Source organism: Varroa destructor, unplaced genomic scaffold, assembly GCF_002443255.2.
Source record: "Varroa destructor unplaced genomic scaffold, Vdes_3.0 BEIS01000002.1, whole genome shotgun sequence".
Classification (NCBI taxonomy): domain Eukaryota; kingdom Metazoa; phylum Arthropoda; class Arachnida; order Mesostigmata; family Varroidae; genus Varroa; species Varroa destructor.
Genome location: NW_019211455.1, coordinates 5,246,542 through 5,268,889, shown reverse-complemented (window position 1 = coordinate 5,268,889; position 22,348 = coordinate 5,246,542). Strand labels below are relative to the sequence as shown.

Sequence of the window (22,348 nt, the reverse complement as noted above, 5' to 3'; positions counted from 1 at the left end):
GGGGACCGCATCAATAACAGAAGCAGACGCCGCAACTTTGCCCGCCGCTGGCCTGCAAAGTTGAAAGTAAGTCAAGTGTAACGAATGCTCTACGTCCGCGTCGCTTCTGTGTTTCCAGTGTTACGTCCGGTATCGCCGTCAAACATTCCTAGCACGGAACTAAGTGTGTCTATGCCCGGGTTCGAACCTAGACCTCAACATGTCCCTATGACTAGCAGACAAATATGTTACCTACAAACTATCATGGGGACATGTCTGCATTGCCTACGCAGCCAATGCAGAATCGGCACCCTATTGATGGCTGCAGGAAATGAAGCAGCGTTAACAGCAGCGCAGATCTTCATGGAGCTAGATGTAATTGGCAGGTAAACGCCTCCCGCCTCCTGGCTCTCTTGGATTTTGACTTTTCTTTTATATATATATATATATGTATATAAGAACCGCTAAAGTTACGTTTGATTTGAAAACTCAACGTTTATTGAGCTTTACCCACTGAACGGAACTGACAGAGTATCTTGTCATGTAATGAAGTCAAGACAAAGATTGAACTTTAGACAATTACTGTTGTAAGCCAACTTTTCGAAAACTATTTACAATCATGACGTATTTCATATAGTATCATGACGAATAGAACGAGTGTTCGTCTTATGTAACCAGCCAATCTTCTCAGCTATTGGAATTGCATGTTAAGGTTGGCAGGATCATAAAAATGCCAACAATTTAATTAGTTGTCTCCTCTGAATCTAGGGTAGTACATTCAATGCACAAGGTTGTTAAGCAGTTTTGGCACAAATAGTGAACTTCTTTCGAAGTTAGTTCGTTCGTTGAAATGTAGTTGACAATAAAGCGAAATGCTAAAAACTTAGAGTTTCAAAATAAACTTTGGCAAAAGCTTAAGCCATTGTCTACTGCTTCAGGGATTAGCTTACCACGCCGTGGTCTACCGTTTCCACTAGCAACAATAGCATACGAACCGAAATTGAAAACTATTGAGCTATTATCATTCCTTTTACTGAAAGCCAGCCATTTTATTTCTCACGTCGTTCCACGTCGCCACGTCAGTACCCCCGGCTGCCGTTGTCCTCTCTCCCGTGTGGTCCTACTACGAAATTTGTCACCAAACAACACCCTAAGAAACTTCATAGCTATTTTTTACTCCCCTGTACGCTTCTCTCATCTTTTCCGTGTGTATGGTACCTCACGTGCCTCCCCTCAACAACGACAACTTCAGTGACGTGGTGAAGTGGCAACTTCATTTTGCATGCAGAAGCGTTGCCATTCAACACCACGTCGCCATCGTCAGCAAGAGTAGCGGCAGCAGATTATCGCAAGTGCTAAACGAGAAAAGAGGATCAACATCATAAGCATAACAGCGTACTCCTCACCGCTGCTGCCCCTCACGTTGCCTCAGTCATCGCGGGAATAGTCGCGATTGCTGTTGTTGTGGTTGTCTAGTTAAAAGCAACAAAATTCTGAGAGGGGGGTGGTGCGGCGTTTAAGAGAGAATGAATGGAAGGGGTGTCTGACTGATAACTTGTGCCGATACCGACGGCGCCGCGAGTAAAAGCTTCAGCGCCAATCCGAGGTTAGCCCGTAAAACTTTGGCGGGCAAGAGAATTTTTGTATACATCAACGTTGTCACACGTTTTTTTATTTCTCTTAACAGCAACAACAGCATCGGCAGCAGTCCCGATGATGACGCGAATGATGATGTAGTATTTTCTGTTTTTCGTTCGCACGCACAAGAACGCCAGCATAGGTCATAGATGTGGGCTCCCACGTTGACGTTGCACACAACAACGATTAATAGATGAAGAGAGGAAATCAAACGCATCCATTGTGTATTATTTGCCATGGTAGCGATCCATAGCTGTCGATGAAAATATATCAAATCTTCTATAGCCGTTTAAATATTCCTGTATCTTGCTTCTATTACGCATCGCATATAGAATTTCTGCGTAGAACGAAAATTTGAAAGTGGCATACGCTCATAATTTTTCTGGCCTGTTTCTTTTCTTCTATTGCAGTAAATGTGTGAAAGTCAATTCAGGTAAAAAGTATAATAACAAAATGCCCTCTTGTGTGATTTTCGATGCAGTGATGCTTGCCTGGCGCTCATAAAAACAAATAAGAACAAAGAGATTGCTAATTTAAAGCTCGACCAGCTCTAGTTTCGTTTCAGGATTGTGATTTGATCTCGTAAAGCTCGTTGCGATCGATAGTGAACCTCCCCACAACAGGTTGATCGCCTACGGTAAAAATAGTCATATTTTGAAATATGTTCACTTCGTCCAAGGGTTTACTCTGCCCAGTCTCTTCCCGGTTTATTTAGATAAATTTTTCGGCCGGGGAGCGGCCGGTAAGGGAAACTGCCCATTATCGTTACTCTTTTACAAATTTCCCACACAAATTGTTAGTCTGTATCGCCGTGCATCAAAGCATTGCCATAATTTGCTACACTGGCATGCATATTATTCCTGTGCAAGCCAACAAACACATGAGAAAAAAAACGGTGCAGGTACACGAGCAATTGTTGTTTTCATATTTTTAAGTTACTGATGTCTTCCGCGGGAAGTTCAACTTAGCTCGACTCGGCGTGGCTTGACAAACCCTCTCCCTCGACCAAAGCAGTGCCCCAAAGTACAATACGTGGTGGGCGTTGGTCATTATGGAACAGACTATAGTAGCATGGACCGCCTGATAGCGGCATGATAATCTGGCTAAACCGTATATGACTGGCCTGACCAACTTATTTGACATGACTGCAATGGCCAATTATCGTTAGTGCAGCTCGCCCGTCAGGGGCAAATGCTTTAAGACACAATGAATTGGGCACTGCACACAAGGACAAGAAGACTGCCACGACGCGTTCTGGCTAGTCACCAAGTCAGTAGCAGAGTCCCATAAGCACATCTTATATACGATTACTATATATATCCTGCATATATATATATATATATATATATATATACAAAAGATAGATGGTAAATTGTTAGCCAGCTGTGGTTCCTAACCACGTCCGGGGTACAACTGTGCATTAATGCCTCTGTCATCACAGATATCGGCGTTTTGGTCCGTCTTGTAGTAGAGGTAGAAAGTTAACTGGCTGGCTCTCTTATCCCGTCATCTTCGTTCTTCTTGACGTTGTCATCGTAAAATGTCTCACGAACTCAGCGTCCGATGCAAGACTGCAGAGCACTCTAGCAGCACGCTACTGGTGTTGGCTTTTTTGGATCACCGTGGAGTTCCGTGTAGGTATATAGGTTCAATAGGTTCAATTCCGCCATCGTGCTAACACGCACGGTGGCAGGTACTTTTTATCAGATAGTAACAACAGCATAGTGGTGAGGTGTGCATCGTCTTAGATACTTAGGCTTTGTAGCTCGTGCTAGCTACTGCATATTGAGCCTTGTGGCTTCGCAGTTGCTTGAGGACAAAGACGCCATGCTACAAACTGCGTGCGCTAAAAAGTTTCAACTTATTCCATTAGCGGAGCTTGCAAAGGATACAAGGACACGCGGGAGGTCGAGGCAAGGATAGCAGGGGTCGCGGAGCTTACGGGAGCTGACGTCTTCACCTTGGATCTCTAGGTAACAAGTGAAAAATTATGAGTCATCAGAAAAGAGCAACGGATAAGATATCGCCTGTCGATACCGTCGTTGCTATGCTGGTATGAACTGGCCAGTGACTGGCACGTTAACGACGCGTCGCCATTGACAACTCACTTCACTGTATCCGATATGCAGCCTAAAGTCTCGCACGGTCCCGCTAAACGGCGATATACTGACGCGTCCGGGTTCAACTTGAATTAGATCCGTCAAGTAACTGTGGCCAGCTGCTTTTTTGATATGGAAGCTAGACGGACAACAGACATTGCTTGTATATCAAGGGACAACTGCAATGTAGAGTAATGGAGGTAATTTTGCCTCGCCAGTCGACGTAGTCCGTTCTATAAGTGATTTGTAAAATCGCATCCGTTCGAATAGCTTGTTTTCATTTGTTTAAGGAATGAAAAAAAAAATGTTCTTGTAAGTAATGCTGTTTCATAATATCTCCTATCGAGTCTAGGTTAAATCAGTACTTTCTATTGCAGATTCAGAAAACTTCAAAAGATTGCATTTGAACCTTTATCTAGGCAATGCTTGAATAAAATAAAAAAACTATGTTATTCAACGATGGAGTTTGTAGATGAACTCAGTTACTATACCTCCAAATTCCGATTCTATGAGGCATATTCATTCAATATGCATGTATTTGTCTCACAATATTCAACAATCAATTTCCCATTTCACACACTCATATGCGCCGTTGGCTCGAAAATTTCCCAGCAATTGTTATTACTCTGAAGAGTTGCACCGGGTTTTTGTGGTTACCACTGTCGTTTTATATTATGTTATATATATCTAGGGAAGCCTTCGCCGCTTTTCGCTGAGACAAATAGGTTATAGATTGCCTTCGGCGAATGTGACAGTTTCAATAGGGCCGTACTGGACGAAGTTGGCGCCACTTCTCTTAGCTTGCGGTTTTACCTCCCGTCTCTCTTCATTTTTTATGCTATGTTCGTTTGCCTCCTGCGTGTGCATAGATCTGTAATGTACGTTTATGCGACTATCCGTCCAAACGGTCCTTGTTTGTCCTGCATCATCCGTTCAACACCGTTCGCCGTTGCTCTCCATTTTGTCATTCGAACAGCACCGGCACGACATACATAACAGCCAACAGCCCCCGCGACAGCCACTGCGTATGGCTACATATAATCACTAAACGCCGCGTGTAGTACCGTATCGAACGAATCGAAAACCAACAGATGGCAGCCTGCGCGGCTTTCTGACGGTAGCGCGTACAGAACCGTGTTAGCTGTTCTACAATTAACCGGAAACTTGTTTTTGGTAACTTGCCGTCACATTACTTCATGGCCGTCGTCCACCCGTGCAAGTTGAAGAAGAGGGGCACAGGCGACGAAATGCATCCAGAGTGAGTTATGCGTAGAGCATCCTGTGTACTTCGCGGTGATAGTGGTACACGAAGAAAAACCATAACAGTGTATGAATAACGGTAACAAAGGAGGCGTCAGACCGAAGATGAAACGTCCAGCGGGTGCCAATCAAATCGATAACCCATCATGCTGCTCACCCAATTGTGCCGTTAACCATCACCAGAGGTGGCACCATTGAAGTTATCAGGTAAAGGAAAAGCTGCAACTCCTGCGGCCGTCATGACTTGTCATCTCAACATGCGCCCGTTACATTGCTGCCCAGACGTGACTTAACACATCAGTACTAAATATACACGCTGTGGAAACTTGTAGCTGCGAACCTACATAGGCCCGTGTGTTACTAAAGGAACTATAAGAAGGCCGCTTACCAGCCCATCGTCATTTGTCGATTCATTCACTGACGTCACCGCGCACAACGTCAATGTCAATAAACACAAAAGTTCCACCATATTTCTAATAGCAAAGGCCTTTAACAATTCGATATGTATTTTGTTAATAAAAATACAGAAAATAATAATCATCTACTCAAGCGAAAGGAAAGTTACAGGAAAACTTTGCCATTGCTTTACATAGCAGCATTTCTCAGCGAGATACTGCTATAATGAGGCAAAGTCAACAACGATATAGGTCGGTGAGTACAACGATACTCCGTAAAATGAAGGACTTTGAATACCATCGAGTGTCGTCCTTCTCAGAGAATAATTCTTATTATTGTTATTGATGCCGTTTTTAACATGCATCGTGCCCACTTTTTTTTGTCCTATACTTATTCAATGAACACAAACAACTCTCTTTTTTATCTGGTAGGCTAGCTAAAAATATAGATGATAGAACGTTACTTTTTTTTGGGCGATAATTATTGTCACATCAATGCATCTGGCAGTGTGGGCCACTGATACGATGGACATATAACATATAGCAACATAACAGATACTATTCAAACCAACGCTGAAGTAAACGTTTTCGATATTTGAATAAATATACGTGCATGATCGCTAGTCTACTTACAATATCGATAGGAGTTTTGCTGGCACTTTTATTATTCCGGCGGAGAACGCAATCGTCATCTTCTGCTGAAACTGTATGTTTTTCAAAGAAAACCAGGTTATGTAGCTGTCATACCTACTTGACGACCAACAATTTTTCACGTGCACTTCGAGGGCAAGCCTTTGATTGTTGCCATCTCGATGTGGCCAGCAACGTAATGGTCATAACCCCCTTCCTTAGTCCACGACCCGATCCCCACAGCCATGCTCTTAGCCAATTAACTAGACCGCGACGATATCAGCAATGACATGTCCGAGCTTTGAAAAGGGCTTCAGGCGTTTGTCTGTTTAATATGAAATCGAATAACGAAATTGATAACTATCGTAAGGCCTTGAATTGACGGAATGATATAGAATGTCTATGTTCACAAGGTAGCTAGCTAGCTCATGGAACTAATCTCCAAGCGTAATATCTTACCCTTCGTCCAACGTTCAACGTAAACAACGGAATCGCTTCTCGTTTTTACAACCGAACACCTCTGGAACTCATTTCATTATGTATTTACCGGCTAAACAGCGATAGTTGAACTTTTCACTATTCGATAATAATTTTATGTATTTTGAACATGATAGAGGTTCTTGCTGTGCAAACACACTTGAAGTGTTTTGAGGCTCTCACTGTGTTAGATTGCCACCACGATTCATTTATGCCAGGTATGAAATGGGTCGCGCTAACGGAAATACACCTGGGTCCGAATTTCGGATCCGAGCATGGACACACTTTGTTTTCATGCTGGGAACCAGCCATCGGTAGCACCAGACCTAAAACTCGAGACAACTCGCATTTAGGTGTAAAGCTTGGAAAGCGTACATACTGGCTGGTAAGATATCTTTGAATAGTTTGAGGCTGGTTTCAATATAAGGCATTACTATTATTTTTTTCTTAATATATATACCCGTTTTCGTTGTCTTAAGTATACTTACAAACAGAAACCAATGGTGTTACCCATTCGTATAGGTGTTCACTAGTCAACTATAGTAAGCGTACTTGGGTCTCCGATATTCCGACAGAAGTGGAACACCACGACAAAACGCAATATACTATTTTCTTCTTCTTCTTCTTCAAATAGCATAATATCCCGTCGATGAAGGTATTATTGCCAGTAGCATCTATTCCTTGATATTCTGATACCGCCTTAGATTTTGCCTAAACGTTGGAAACCAGCTGAGCGCTGACCAGCCCATATCAACAGCTTTAGTAACCGACAGAATTCCGAGCAGAAATCAATAGATCGGTCGTTTTCGCTGCCGCTGAATAGAGCTACAGAATGGCGACGACGACAGCGGTCACCAAGCCGCTAGCTCAGCACCACAAATACCCATTGGGCTCCCTATTATAGGTTCGTATTGTAACTACATCGTGAGTAGTAGTGGAAAAGTATGTCGGTACAACTAAACTGAATACACAGGTGCAATTGAAAGGATAGAGAACTATAACTGCGGGCAATTTAGCAAAAACGACCCGACATTTAATCTTAACTTTGAAACACAGCCTGCTCTGAACGACGTACTCGACTAGACCTCGTACGTTCAACCAGCAATTCTACGGGGTAGTTATAGTAATACCGGCGTTATTATTTGTTAATGGGTTTGAATGGATATCTATCATATGAAGGCTTTCTATTTTTAGTTTCCAATAGCTTCCCCTTGTCACTTTTTGCCGGCACTCTAACGACCGAACATTGGAAAGATCTCAATGGATTGTCGGCAGCTTCGACTATGGGATCCCAAGTAATTACGTCTACACACTTAGATGAGAGCGAATACAACATCAGTAGACAACAACAGCGGTAGTAATGTTTCTTTTGTAAAATTCGTTGTATACCAGTCTAACAAAAGAAAAACAATGAAGCTTCTTTGAAGTCGTTCTCGGCGACTATAAGTTGAAAGTTACGGTTAGTTTGCTTTGTTTTTCCCTTGTCCTATCGAGCTGATGCACATTGTTCATGTAGATCTTTGACTAAAACAGTTGTTCTACCTCGTATTGTACCTCGTTTTTAGCAAAAGTGGTCCTGTTTTACCGCTATGGCTACTTTTTGGTCATTACCTATACCTACAATTATAGCTAGTTTGCCATCCCGCTACTTGTCATTTTGGCACCATAACGTCGTAGACTTTGAAGGACGGCAAGCTCGAACGCACCCTCGAAATTTAATTCCCGCAAGCTGTTGCCTTTGTCTTCAGGCATTTTTAAGTCGACTGCTAGACCTTATCTTTGCCAAGCCTGAAAGATACGTGTCAGTGTCACTTTAGTTTCACAAAGGTGCCTGAACATCTGTTGCGATGACAGCGTTGATCGGTCCGTGCGCATTATCGCCTTAAATGAACTTCTCGAAAGAAAACTTGGGTTCATAGTTGGCTCGAAGGCTTTGAAGAAGTATAGTGTTCTGAATGTCACTAAATGCGCGGAACGTCGTCAAGGGCACGTCAAGGCTTCCGTGGAATCCTTTCTTGATCTTAACGCGTGTCTGAATCGTCGCCAAGCTGAAAACATCTAATTGCGTCTCGAAAAATAGAGGTTTTTCTCCCTGGCTTAAACTTTCAACCAGCAAATCGGAAATGACACAAAGTTTTCACATCATGCCTGTGACACTAGATGGAGCAATTATTTTCCAACCGGCTGAAATTTCCGAGCATCCTGAATCAACTTTGTGTGAATTAACGGTAAGTCCCGAACTAGCCTCTATATAAATGGGTGCTGCCATGCCTGTTTTTCATGTTCCCACAGTATCCATTCTCAGGTACGCGACAAATCGAAATTAATAGGTAGCGAACAGAACTTCTCATTAGCGTATTCCCTCAGGTCAGAACAGGAGATAGTGAACACACGTTTAATTCTTTATATCTTTCCTTAGAATATATACCATATATTCGGCGTTATTTAACTCCAATTATGCACGAAATGGTTATATTGCCGCGTAACATTTACTATGTTAAGTCGTGAGGCAGCACAGCGGTGTTTGTGCTGCGCGGCGTTTTAGCTGCAAAACGCTTTCTATCATGCTTTTTTTCGGTTTTTCTATGTTTTCGCGTGCGGCGTTTCCAGTTTTTTGTTCACGCTAGGCGCGCCACCTAGGCACACTACACGCAACTAGTCCCTCTCGCTCACTATTGTCTAACTTTTTACTGTTGTCCACGTAGCTGCAGGTATGACTGTATCAAGGGGCGTACATTGGCAGCAGCGATATGGCCTTTTGACGTCCGTAACGTTCCGGCCCGTGTCTTATCCAGTCACTCGCTCATTCATTGACCTCGGTAAGCGAAAACACTAGTAATAATGGTAGCAATCTTGACTGAAGCGGCTGCAAATTATTCCTTCCGTCGTAAATTTGTTCCGAGTAGCAGGACGAAAGATCGGCGGTGCCGTGGTTCTTTCAGCTGCGTTTGTCTTTCTCCTAGCGAGAACATATTATAGTATGGTGACACGATACCCCCTTTTCTCCATTCTGTCAATTCGGCTTGCCGTCATTGTTCACTTCGTTCAACGGACGCCGCCCTTAAGTCACTCCGTGAGATATGGGGAATGTTTTACTGCCTAGTGAACTCTCTGCCAATGCTGTTGTGGTGCACCGGGCTGGTGAACGTGATCGCGCTCAATGGAACGAATGTTTTCCCAGTGCAGCAATATGGCAGGGCGGAAAAAAGAAAGAGATTCGGAAGAGATATGCCGTTCTGCTTGTTGGTGTGACACAAGGGGTAGCAGTCCCCTTTTCCCCCCAGCTCCCTTTCCTGTACGACGGTTGCCAGATAATAGCAAATGTCGTGCTCAGTGCCGCTTCGGTGGACGTATTGGACCAAATAGCACAAACCACAGCTGCGAACGGCTAGGTGTTACGGCGTACCTGATACTATCATCGTCGTCATGACCGCTAGTCCCGCTTTTGCACACTTTATTACCTTATACAACGGGGCAGATTGCTGTACAGGCTTCGATCCATAGTCAGAAACGATCAATCAATCAACGATTGACACGCTCAAAAAATATCAGCCGCCGTCATCATCAGATAATTCACTAAAATCCTTTAGGATTTGTACATGAGTCGTCGGCTGCTTAGCCGACTAACAATCCGTATCCATAATTACCACAAGTAAGTATATCTGCACATGCACATGTTCACAGTATTTACACATGCACATGCATTTGTAAAGATGTCCACACGCATACGGTAGTTGAATGCTAGCTATCTTGCCACTGCGACTGATGCACTGACATTCGCCACCGCGGATCGTATATTAACATAGGTATTTCTATTATGTAAGCTAATTGTACCTTTGACTTATTCTCTATACTCGAATTCCGATGCTCGTGCTCTGCGTAAAAAGGCATAGTATGAGACTGTAAACAGGCACCAATACACCGGACTGTGCTTCTGCACACTTGTGAGACTTGCCGGGTCCGTACAATGCACATCCCCATTATGCGAACGATGTAGTGGTTCTGGAAAATAAACCGATAGCCTAGACTAGCATTAACTTAGACGTGCTGTCGTGGGACGACCGTAAAAGCCGTTATGGGTGAGAAGGGTGAGTGCCATAGATGGCCGTTCCATATGCCAGTTGTCCATGGTGATCGATGGGCAGCTGTTTCAGATAAATCTTGCTTTTAATTTCTCTCAAACGATGGCCTGAAATGTTGCGGTACGCGCACCCATCAGGCATCTCCTCTTCCAAGTGCGCATCTCTGTTTCGGTTGTGAACAGCCTTGCATCGCTTACGCCGATCACCCCCAACCATTTAGATATAGATGAGTTCGTCTACAATAATGTCAAAGAAAACGGTGAAGCTTATTGTTTAGTTGCAATGTTCCCGTCGATGTTGGCTTTCCTCAATCGCGCAAATCCCCACTCCCCGTTTTCTCTATTTCCCACAACCCTTCGTCTCGAGTCACCATTTGCAGCCGTTGCTGCCACTGCAGACGTCGCAGCCATTGCTCATATCAACGCTTTCAGCGGCTATTGCAAGTCGTTCTCCGCAGGGATCTCATTAACAAAAAAACAGCAGGGCGATTACAATTTTTTCTCGGCACAGCAGCTACTTGCGTATGTGAAACAGAGCCCCACTCACAGACCTTAGCTGAAGTGGCAGTTCTGCAACAATTACCGAGTCACAAAGATAGCGGCGGGGTCGCCGCCAACAAAATGAGAGGTCCGCACCACCAATAACAAAAACCGATATATAATGAAACAATAATAAATGACATGTCAAATAATAACTGTGTTCTTTTTTAGCCATGTCTCTTTACGTTGTTTGTTACTGACTGACATTAATATCGTTGTTGCCTGTAGCAGTTCTCGCGTTTACGTTGGGTGTGAGAGTTCTTTAGACGTATCGTCAGAATCAGAATTGATTTCCCGATGCTGATTTCTTTAATTGAATGCGACATAAGTCAATATCGAAGGGCAACGAGGGAAGTGAACTATAATGTGTGTATGAGTATATACAACGCTTAAGTTCGACACAGTCTCACATATAAAGGTTTACGAAGCTCATTTTCTCTAAACGGGTGTACCTATCTGTGCGCTTGTCTCTGCTGCTACGTTAAGATGTTTAGAAACCGAAAGGAAGACAACACATTGAGGACCCCTCGAGCCACATGGTAATGTCACACCCACAATCTAAACTGCCACCACCGTTACGCATTCATTTTCCCAGTAATATCATCACGCATCCCTGTTTATTTGATCGGTACAATTAAATCTATAATAATATATGATAAAACATTTAAAGTGAACTGTGATTCGTGTAAATCTATGCAGCGTTTAAGTACACCGTCGACTAATGTTAGCGGAAAACCGTGTCAGCCTGTACGACGGCGATGCTAAACATGGGGTTTCGTACAAACTGTTGAACGTCAAAAGCGTATGTGCAATAGATGTAAAGATTGATTTACTTTTCTTGTTAAATTGGCTTAGTAATATAATAATTGATAGAACATTGAATAATAACCCCTGTTTCGAGAGTCATCAGACATAATAAATACAAATTTCTTCGGTCACATCCCCTCCCCCGTGTTCCAGTCTTCGCCTCCTCCAAATTAACATATGTCCAATGATGTCTTCGTCAAACAGCGTAGCATTTGTAGCTATTGTATATAGGAACTCAGACGCACACACTCACACAATAACATAAACACGCATCGGTGTTGATATATTTAATGAGGTAAGCCTACACCAAGTTCATGCAGGTTTTTTTTTTATCTCGGAATTGGTAATGAAGGGAACGTCAGACAAGTGAATACTGTCTTGATCCGGCGGCAGATCATTGCTAAAAAATCGTACTTCGAACGGACATCGAATATCTTGACTATTTTTCACTGATCGCATGATGACGATTCGCGACGACCGCGACAACATGCCTCTCGATCTACATATATATACATATATAAATAGCTATATATATAACTATTTGTCTGTTGAGCTGTTAGAAGGTGCCTGTGTAGATGCACAGAAGCCCTGAAGATGGTCTGAGCAACGGCACAGATATCGTAGCTCTTGACGCCGGCGTCGCCACCATGATCTTTCTTCTTCTATCGGCAGCTTGCCGGTTTGCTAACGCGTCTCAACAGTGGTTCTATGCGTTTCGGGGATTTACGTAAGACTCTTACCTCAAACACGTCTACAGAGGCATTCATACACATACACACACAGATCAGAAATCGCAGAAGTAGCAGAAAGCAACAGAAGTGCCACAACGGGGCACAGGTATTGTTGGTCAGTGAGAGGCACCTTTGTCTCTATCATAGAGTTGTACGCGCCGCCTGCACACCCTCTAAAAGTCGAAATAGAGAAGAAGTCTGGACTTCTGTCCCTTCTTTGTATAATTGTACCACTGATGTGTTTTGGTCGTCTGCTTTGTCTCTATGTGCATCACACGATAAAGAACAGTTGTCTGCTCAACGGATCTATTATGGAATAGGACACAAAAAGAAGGAGCAGGACAGTCAAACTATTCTACTCTTACTACTCTCGCCACTGCTGCTATTGCTAAAACCTGTAGGATCGTACTGTAACAAGAGGATCGGCAAGACGACAAGTCCATATTTTTCTTTATCTGGTGACTGGGGTGGAACTTCTCTGTGATAGCGACTTACCATCAGACCCGCGCAGTCATCTTGGCAGCAGCTCTGTGCAAAGGCGATCACGATCTAACGGGGCACTAGACGAGAGGAAAAGGCAAGACGCATCAAAACTCTGATCCAGCCGCATAAGTTCGGCGTTAGTGAGCGTCAAAGTTGTTGTTATGCCCACTGCGCGTTGTTTTTAAGATGCGGCTGAAGACGGCTGGTCGAAGCAAAAGACCAGATCACCCTACGACTAGCTGTGCATGCTGCAGGGCCAGCCGGTCGGACGAAACCAACGTTTGCTTAACCAATTACACTTACAAAGGGAACCTCTCCCTTGCTCTCACAGCACCATCAACAACAACTACAACACAGGCAGCAGTAGCAACAACAAAAAAGGAGCTGGCTCATGTGCGTAAGTTACCGGCTTAAACCTCCGACTCAGAACTCGACCCGAGACGCCACATCTTTCGGTTTCGGTACAATAAGTTTTTTCGGCAAAAGCGGTTCTCGAATGTTCGATAGCGGCGGTGGCGGCGGCGCTGCTGGCCGTTGAAACTGCATCGTCATTAGAAAAAAAACAGGCCACTTACGTTTAACGGAACAGAAGATCAGAGCAGACAGCGATAACGAATCTGAGATGGAGAGAAAACTACGATACGTGGGGTAGAGAACGAAACAAAAAAAAATAGGGAACGAAGCGGCGGAATCACCCAAAGGGTCTTGACTTGGCCCAGGTCGTCGCTAAAAAATGATGCTGTGTCCGCAAGTTCTGCTGGCCATAATTGATCGCAAATATTGTCAGGAGTTGACTGACAAAGATGACAGCTCATCAAAAAAAATCCGCCAAACGATCGCCTACATTAAACGATTCATCTATGCGAGCAGAAAAGCGTGTCGCGACCTAGCAGCAAGTAGACGCCCGTCCGCTTTGTTGCTTTTCTGGGTTGCAAACTATGTCAGACCTTTATATGTTAAATTCTTTTATTTCTCCATGGGCAATTAGTTAGCTTTTCCTAGTCGAATAGAGGCAATTATCCGCTTTTTAAAAACGCTTCTGACAAGACATATTTTTCTTAAAGTATAAACACATAATGCTAAACTCTCGCGCTGACGGTTCCTATGGATATTGGGCATGTAACATGCTTTGCACAACTTTGTTCATGTGGGTATTACTTCAAAGACTCGTGCTGACGAGTAAAAATAAACAAATTGATCAGCAAGAAATGAGACGCTAACCTATAAAACTGTCTGATAGAGCGATGTTCTTTCGGTTACACTTCTAGTAGTAGATTGTGTTGAAAGAAAGAAAAAGTAAAGGATTCTCTTATGACACTTATAAAGGGACAGATATTTTTTGATCTCGAGTTTAAATGATCGGATCTTTTCTGCCTTATGTAATGTGCTACCCTTACCATTTTATATATGTTGCATCACTTCTTGACATTGTAAACGTGGCCACCGAAACGGGTATTACCTCGCAAATACAAAAAAGCAATATGAAGGGCGGCACATCTGGACATCGATCGGCTGTGTCATTCAGATGCTTCTATAGAATAAAATACGTAATAAACTCATCAGGACTTCACGTAATTTAATTTATACACAAATGACCCAAAAAAAATCGTTCGATTGCTAAGGGGCAAGCAAAACATACAATAAGAATAATATTCGCGCAATAGGCGTGTATATATGCAAAGATGTCGGTTATTTCGTGTCGACAGAGTTTGAGCAACGTTTTCGAGAATCTAGTCTCGCCTTAGAAAACAAATGTCCTTTAAAATCGCATGATCAGACCACTCGCTTCAGCTGTCCGTCCACGGGTTCGTTTGTTGGCACCGGCCGGCTTGACCACGAAAACGATCGACTGACCAACAAATCTTACTATTACTCTGAAGGCTTCTTTTTCACTCGCTAAAATCGGACTCCAAGCCGAAGCATTTTGCCAGTGAAAATAACCTAACGGCCATGTCGGCAGCAACAACGACACAGGTTGCCATAGGGTAGAATGCCGGCCTCGATCGACTATTAGCCACAGGAGGAGCGACGACGGCGGCTCTAAGAAGCTACTGTTTATACCCTAAACGATGCAGAAGTTCTAGCAGAGGCCAGAGCCGCAACAACGGATATCATGGCGCTGACGTTCCTATCAAGGCGGTCATCACCGCGTTAGGCATATTATTCTACTGAACTGTGATGACCATTGATGCTATTTTAGGACTACTGCAGTCCCGCCACAACTCTGTATTACTACAACTTTTATTTCTACGAACGGGACGAACACGACTGGCCATCGTCATCTGTACATCTGTGAATGAACAGAACGACATGGGTCGGATTAGTGGCGGCGGCGGCCGCGAGGTGGGAGGAGGTCAGTGGTTGCGGAATATAAAGACGGCAGTGAATGTTCGAGCTGGAACTAATGCCTGTAACACTAACAACTGCAGTAACGGTTATGTAGTTTACCGAAGTTCGCTGACTGACAAGGCGAGGCGCGCTGGAACTCGTGATGGCATTGATACGGTTGCTGCCGTTTAACGGCTGCAGCGGTAATGGCAATAGTACCACTGCAGCCGTTACCACTATAACCAACGCGGCAAACGCTCGTTGTCGCTTTCAATTGTTGGCTTGTATCAAACCGAGCTAGACCGTTTCTGTGCTGTTTATACGCCTTCCAGTTTTCTGCACAGCGATGATCTCTTCGATGATGGGCTTCGCCGGCACGGTACCTGAAGGGTTTTCGACCGAACGTCGCTGAATTACTTTAGGGCCACGACTGCTATTTAGATAGTGCTATGAGATTTGAGCTTGTGGGGCTTATATTGTCACTGATTTTATTACGTTTCCACTGCTGTATAAGCTGCTGTTGCCACTGCTATTGTAGTTGAAGGGCCACCGATATCGACCCAGCTGGGTACCATTGCTATAATCGCCCACTGCGATTGCCCTGAAGTATCAGATAGATAGATCCACCTGAAGTTTTGTATGCAGCTGCTGTTATTAATGGTGATATGTAAACTTTAACATAGCAGCACAGGCCACTACTATAATAGTGGGGTGATGATATCTTTATTAGAGTACTCAAGGTTTTGCCGTGCTTTGAATACTCACTCATATTGAAAGATTACGCTTTGGCTATCGTTAGGTTGAGACAGACCGGCATCCGACCTACATGAAGTTTCTTTGGTCAGAAAACCAGCTAAAGCGATGTTAAACTAGCCTACTGCTATCCCCGGTATTATTGAATTTGCGGTAGTTTGGGTCAATTACAGAGTTTTTAGGGGTTACTTAAGTGTGCGTTTTTTAGCGACACGTAATTCTGTCTGTCATAGAGAAGATTGTCTGCAGACGACGGGAACTTCCATACAGTAAAGCCTTCTTTTTGCATAAAATGTGCATGTAAAAAGGAAATCTAGTGCATATTTAAGTAAAAGATACCCGGCCCGAAGTATGGCTGATGGGACGCTCGAAAAATGTAAACAAATCTCTGTAAAGGAACACTTCTATGGGGTGCAGTAATAGTTACGGACAGACCCCAAAACATATACGGCAAGACCCAAAATTAAACTGTACGTAGGTCTTGCCAGCAACAGCAAACCTAGTTCCTCTTTTCTAAACAAAAATATTTACTTATCCCCCTGGTATCAGAGAAGCATTTTTATTGCATCAACATGGTCACTTCACAACCCGCTTTTAATACCGAACGAATACAGATACTGATTTTAACCATTTCACTACAGGTAACAAGTTTACTTTGGACTGCAGACGCAAAGCGAAGGTCCCGTCCTCAAAATTGTACGGCATCAGTTCTAATGACTCACATGAGTGACCCATCTATAAATTTTGTATTAGTAAGTCTTACTTCCTGACAGATACCGTATTCTTCTGGCTTTAGCTAAACAACTTCCCTATCTTATATATATATATATAAGCACATGTATTTTACCAAACATTTATCTGCCGCCGGTGGCAAACTTGCTTGGAAGTGGAAAGCTGTAAAAATCTACTTCGCTTATTTCAGCGTCGTCCCGTTATCTTGTTTCGGCCGCAATGATGGCAACAGCCGTAGCGACGGTCTCCGCAACGCTGGTGGTGACACTGAGCGGATAAGTGATTTAATCTTCTGCTAAATTTTTGTTCGTCATTTAAATAGTTATTATAGCTCTCGTGGGTTCTAGTTGTTACGATTATATCTGCTACCGATTGCTGTTATCGTTGGGCGCCTCAGCTGTCGTTAATAAAGCCATCATTATTCACACTATTCCCATTTTTCCTTTCTTACGTCTTCCTATGAAGCCGGCCGATTTCCACCAGCGTCACCCCATCCCTGACTGAATTTTACTTTGCCCTATTGCCGCCGTCGGCTCGCTCGTCTCTGAGGCGCTGCCTGACGCTGTATATTGATAATGGCCCTTAACTCCTGCTCGCTTACGGCTGCCTTTCTGTCTGTCTGTACATATGTCCGCGTCGGTTTCCAATTGGTCAACCAACAGTCGACGCCATGGATGATAGCAATAGTTGTCGGGCGCCGCCATGACTCCTGTGACTGTTGTTGATGGCAATGTTGGACGACGCTCACTTTTGACACGACATCATTACCATCACAGGGGGCTGGCTCCAAGCGCTGGTTTGTGGGCTTGAAAGCATAACGTTGCCACGACCGCGTTGACCGCAATAGCGGTAACGGCGCAAAAGACGACAGCAAAAGTCTCAATATGTAGTCTATGCATATTTGTGCGAGTGCGTGCGTAAGTAATGAGTGAGCAGAGCTATCGAGCCTAGCACTTTTTTGCTTTCGACGGACTGACCCCTTGCGCGAACGATATCGGCGATCCCGACTTGTAAGGTTCACAGGAGCACCAGGAACTTTTGCTGAACAACAATGGGAAAAATAGCACCGCTATTGCCAGCAGCGGGAGCATCGGCGACTACTTTTAAGCAGCACCGACTGGGAAAGTGGTACAAATGGTAGCTTTGGCTTAGTAGTCATAAGAGCACTACTAGATGAAGCTGTTACGAACGTAGCGGTGGAGCAGTTACTGCTGCAGATACTGGAAACAAAATGCACTCGGGCTAAGACGACAAATCGAGTGAAATTTCAACAGCACAACGGAAACGGCGCTAAGGGCAAAGCAAAGAGTTCATCGTCACCGCCGGATGCTGTACGTCCATAACATCTACCGCGGTCGCGTCTGCGCCAGCCATAACAACAGTAGCTCCATCATCAGTTACGCTATCGGATGCCCCCTGGCAACTGTGGCCAGTTTTGACAATTTTCATCACCACCGAATTACCGAAGCTACGGTGACGACGTCGACGGCGACGCAGACCACGACAGGCGAACCTGGCAGGCCTCAATCATACCTGCACATACGGTAAGAGGAAAAAACGTCCCAATACTGCCATGGCACAGGAGAGGAACCACGCACTGGAGAATTCGAAAACGTAAACTAGAAAAAGAACGAGATAAAATCTCAATAAACACCACGCCTACAGTCTATCTCAGATCTACCGATGACTATTTGGTTATAAAGATGCATACATCCATAAAAATAGGTACCTAATGGACAACAAAAGAATCTTGTGAGTATCAAATATGCGTAAGATGTAAAGAAAAAACGACTTTTGATGCTAATCGTTTGATGCCGCATTTTGTAGAACGGCAAAGAGAAACAATGGCTGTTTCACGTCTTCGTAATGCTCTACACAATTCGACGTACGAGTTTGTTTTTCGGCTTAGTTGACACCGGACGAGGAGATGATTACATCGCAAAAATCTCCTTAAAAACATTTTTTGCGGAATCAGTTCTTCCTCAGGAAAAAACGCTAGCATTTCCTTCGTTCACGTCCTCTTCTGCTTAATTTTAATTAGCATCATCAAACGAGTTCATAACTACGAGAACTTCAACAGAGTCCCACAAATGTCGCATGGCACCATACAGACCACCAGCCTCCGAGTACATCGCACCCCAGGGTTTAGTGGGTTTAGCAGCTACGACGTCAGAGCATCATATGTTTGCGATAAGGAAACAAACGAAGAATAACAAAAAAGACAATGAATTGGAATACTACTAGTTGATATTAAATACGATGTAAATCTGTTTATCCAGACGTTAACTATTGCCCTTAATTAGTTTTTTTCTTGCATCTCACAAACAGCTATCGACTCTACAGACAGAAAAGAGTATCATCTATTCTAATATAGATTACATTAGGTAACCCAAAAACAAAGTATGTGTGTGTTCGTATTAGACCAGTATGAATCAGCGATTCTCTTATTAGGGACGTATTATTACTGCATTGTAATGATGACCATGATTAGAACGATTAGGACGGTGCTACTGAATGTTGGTGATAAAATAAATGACAGTTCCGGCTGTACACGATGCAGCAGCACACGTCTCGTTTCCATCATCGATCGGTAAATTCAAAATGACGAATCGATCATAGTATGTGCATGTGTCCATATGCGATTGTGTAATCTAATTTGCATAGATGCACACACATAGAGAAGCGTTTGCGACTCAGCAAGGCTGTTGTGTCGACCGTGAAGAAACACCTCAACAGTCGTCCTTTTTCCTTCTTATCTAAAAGTGGCCTATGCATTATTGCTGAAACGTATCGGTGGCGACAGCAGCTGAACGTCGCGCGTCATTGCACAACGCCAATCAGCGACTACCCGAAATACTCGGAAGACACTGTTCTGTTTGTGGTACATTCATGGCGCGACCAAGAATACTATACATGTTCGTGTGTTACTTCAATGAGACCTGAGGTAAAGCCGACGACGGCTTTGCCGACGCGACTACACGACGTACCACAGGAAAGGTAATCATTAAATCGACTATGTAACGCTAAATGTCGTGACATCAAAAAACACCCCTACCTACCTACCTTCTAGCTAGTAAATTTGATTTTCATATATATATTTACTTGACCGTACGATTAATAAACATGGTAAAATTGTACACTTTAGTTGCACAAGTAATTTTACTAGTAAAAATGCCAATAAGCGCATTACTACTCATAATAATTAATAAGCAAGGTAGCCATAGTAAATTATGAATATATATGGGGTATAAAAAATACCCTATAATAATAATAATAATTAACAGTTCAACATGACCTCAAAAGACAATTGTGATTATATGTTACTAGAGGCAGCGGGTAAAACGCCAGCGTCCAACGAGTTACACACCTATATCCGTACGAGATATGATAGAGCATTGATGAAGAATACCGATAGTGGAACACAATGGAAAAAATCGAAGTCAAAAATGTTAACGGGAAGTATTATTGGCCTTTGGATGCCCTCATTTAAGCTTGACTATGCCAAACGCTGGAAGAGATTGACCACTGTTGATCAACACGGAGTGGTCCTTCAATCTGAAGGCTGCGGTTCCTAGTGCACAGTACGAAAACTAATCAAACTACGCATTCGGCCTCTACCGCCTGTCACCTCCATGATAAATTTTTGTCGCACTGAAACCGAATTGCACATTTAGCCAATGAGGTTGTCTAAGTGCGCAGAAGTCAGCCAACAGTTCGTCATGCAACGACATTGAATTATTTTTCTGAAGCCAGCCTTCCAGTACTACTCAGTTCCTGCTCAGTTTACACTAAACCAGGCTCTTTTAATTGGTTTGCGCGTCCTGAAAAACCGTTTTCGGGACGCGACGTTTCCAACTAGCCGCGATATTCACCCTATTTAGGCTTAGAGTGACGTTGTAGATCGCAAATCTTATAAATAAAATCCAATCTATATATATATACATATATATATATGTATATATATATAGAACGCCAGAGACCTTTATATTGTGTAGACACGGACGCAAAGGTACAAAACGATTTCTCCGTAATCTAGCTTTCTTTGGTATGTCTTAATATTAACCAAGTATCCATTATTTCATACAGATCAGTGTGTTGATATGAGATAAGATTACACATAAGACACGAGCACCCATTGTTGCAAGTGACCTGTGGGTTTTAGGATGAAGTCGTTTAAATGAAGGGATAAGACCAGTTCGAAGCGGGGGCCAGTTGCCGGTCCGAACCCTGATGAGGAGCAGCGGACGGTCGAAACAATCGATAATAAGTGTTGCTTGTAATGGCGATTATGACAACATGGGAATTTAATGCAGGTCTACCTTTTCTTGTGACGAAGAGTCTTTTTAGTACAATGGCCCGACGACAAGGGCATACAAGCCATCTACGTGTAATGGTTGCATTTTGAGTAAACGATAAAAGGCAAACGAAATTCTACGCTAAGCATGTAGAACGCCGTGTGAATATCATCATCATGAATCGCCCTGCCTGCTATGCGTGAAACGATTATGTTGCGGAAAACAAAGGATAATTTTGTGTCGACCACAAGTCCCTACCGGTCACACAGTGCCGCCGCTCGTCACCAAGCGGTAACAGCTTCAATGCTGATTCGAGCCATGAACTACGTCTGAGTCCCGGCCAATTCAGCCAGCCGTCTAGCTGTTAACTGATTCATGAGCCAGACGAATTTTCAAGTGGTGGTCGTTCACTCTAATGTAGTTGTGTGACATCCATGCAAGCTCTACGTATACATGGTACTATCCAGCTGGCTTGCCTAAAGGTTTTCGTTGTTGTTGTCGTCGTCGTCGTCAGGGTTGTGGTCAGGAAGTGGTGTGGTATGGGTGAGAAAAATCTTTGCGGTCTCCTCGAAAAGACAGTATAGGCAGCGAAATCTCAATAGCAAGTAAGTTAGGCGACCAAAGAATTAATTTCGTGTCTCGAAAAAGATGACTCGTTCAACATAAAAATGTGCCTGCAAAAATGAAAATTGTCAAGGCTCGTTGCGGTGCTTTCCACGTGAATGCTAATAGAAAGACCACACGCCACAAAACTCACGTTCCGGTATCAGCGAGTTCTGTCAGAATTCTCAGTTTCATGCTTTATTTAAGTTTATTATCGGAACCGAGTACAGTGAAGAGCAATTTCTCGCAGGTAGAACTAGCTCGGAAGCCAATTATTATCGAAGAACCCTTTTTCCCGAAGTCCAGTCGTCCACAAAGAGTACGCTTGCTGTTAACATACAGCTAAGTTAATGTATTATCGAAACCCACTGCATTCGAAAGTGGTCGCTTCTTCATGCTGAGAAGATGACGAATATAACTAGTTCTCAATTTGTCGGTTAGAAGTTACATGGGTGATTCCCCCTCAAAGTGTATCAAGCAATCGTACAGCTAAAGCACATTTCAAAGACGGTGTCTC

General features: G+C 43.5%; 1 protein-coding gene and 1 long non-coding RNA gene across 6 annotated transcripts in view; one reads left to right on the top strand and one right to left on the bottom strand.

Annotated features, from left to right (window-relative positions):
- The window catches only part of LOC111244514 (uncharacterized), a 102,179-nt gene that overhangs the window by 57,143 nt on the left and 22,688 nt on the right, over positions 1-22,348 (bottom strand). Inside the window, exon 1 of one of the 5 annotated variants that reach the window (XM_086981223.1) lies at positions 13,133-13,913. The exons of the other annotated variants lie outside the window; for them this stretch is intronic. The gene's annotated coding sequence lies outside the window, so the exon portion shown is untranslated. Of the gene's footprint in view, positions 1-13,132; positions 13,914-22,348 lie in introns of those variants that run through there. 5 annotated transcript variants of the gene reach the window in all.
- On the top strand, positions 9,183-17,508 carry LOC147757283 (uncharacterized). Its single transcript, XR_015322026.1, has 3 exons — positions 9,183-9,297; positions 16,843-16,953; positions 17,124-17,508. It is a non-coding gene; the product is annotated as an uncharacterized LOC147757283 (long non-coding RNA).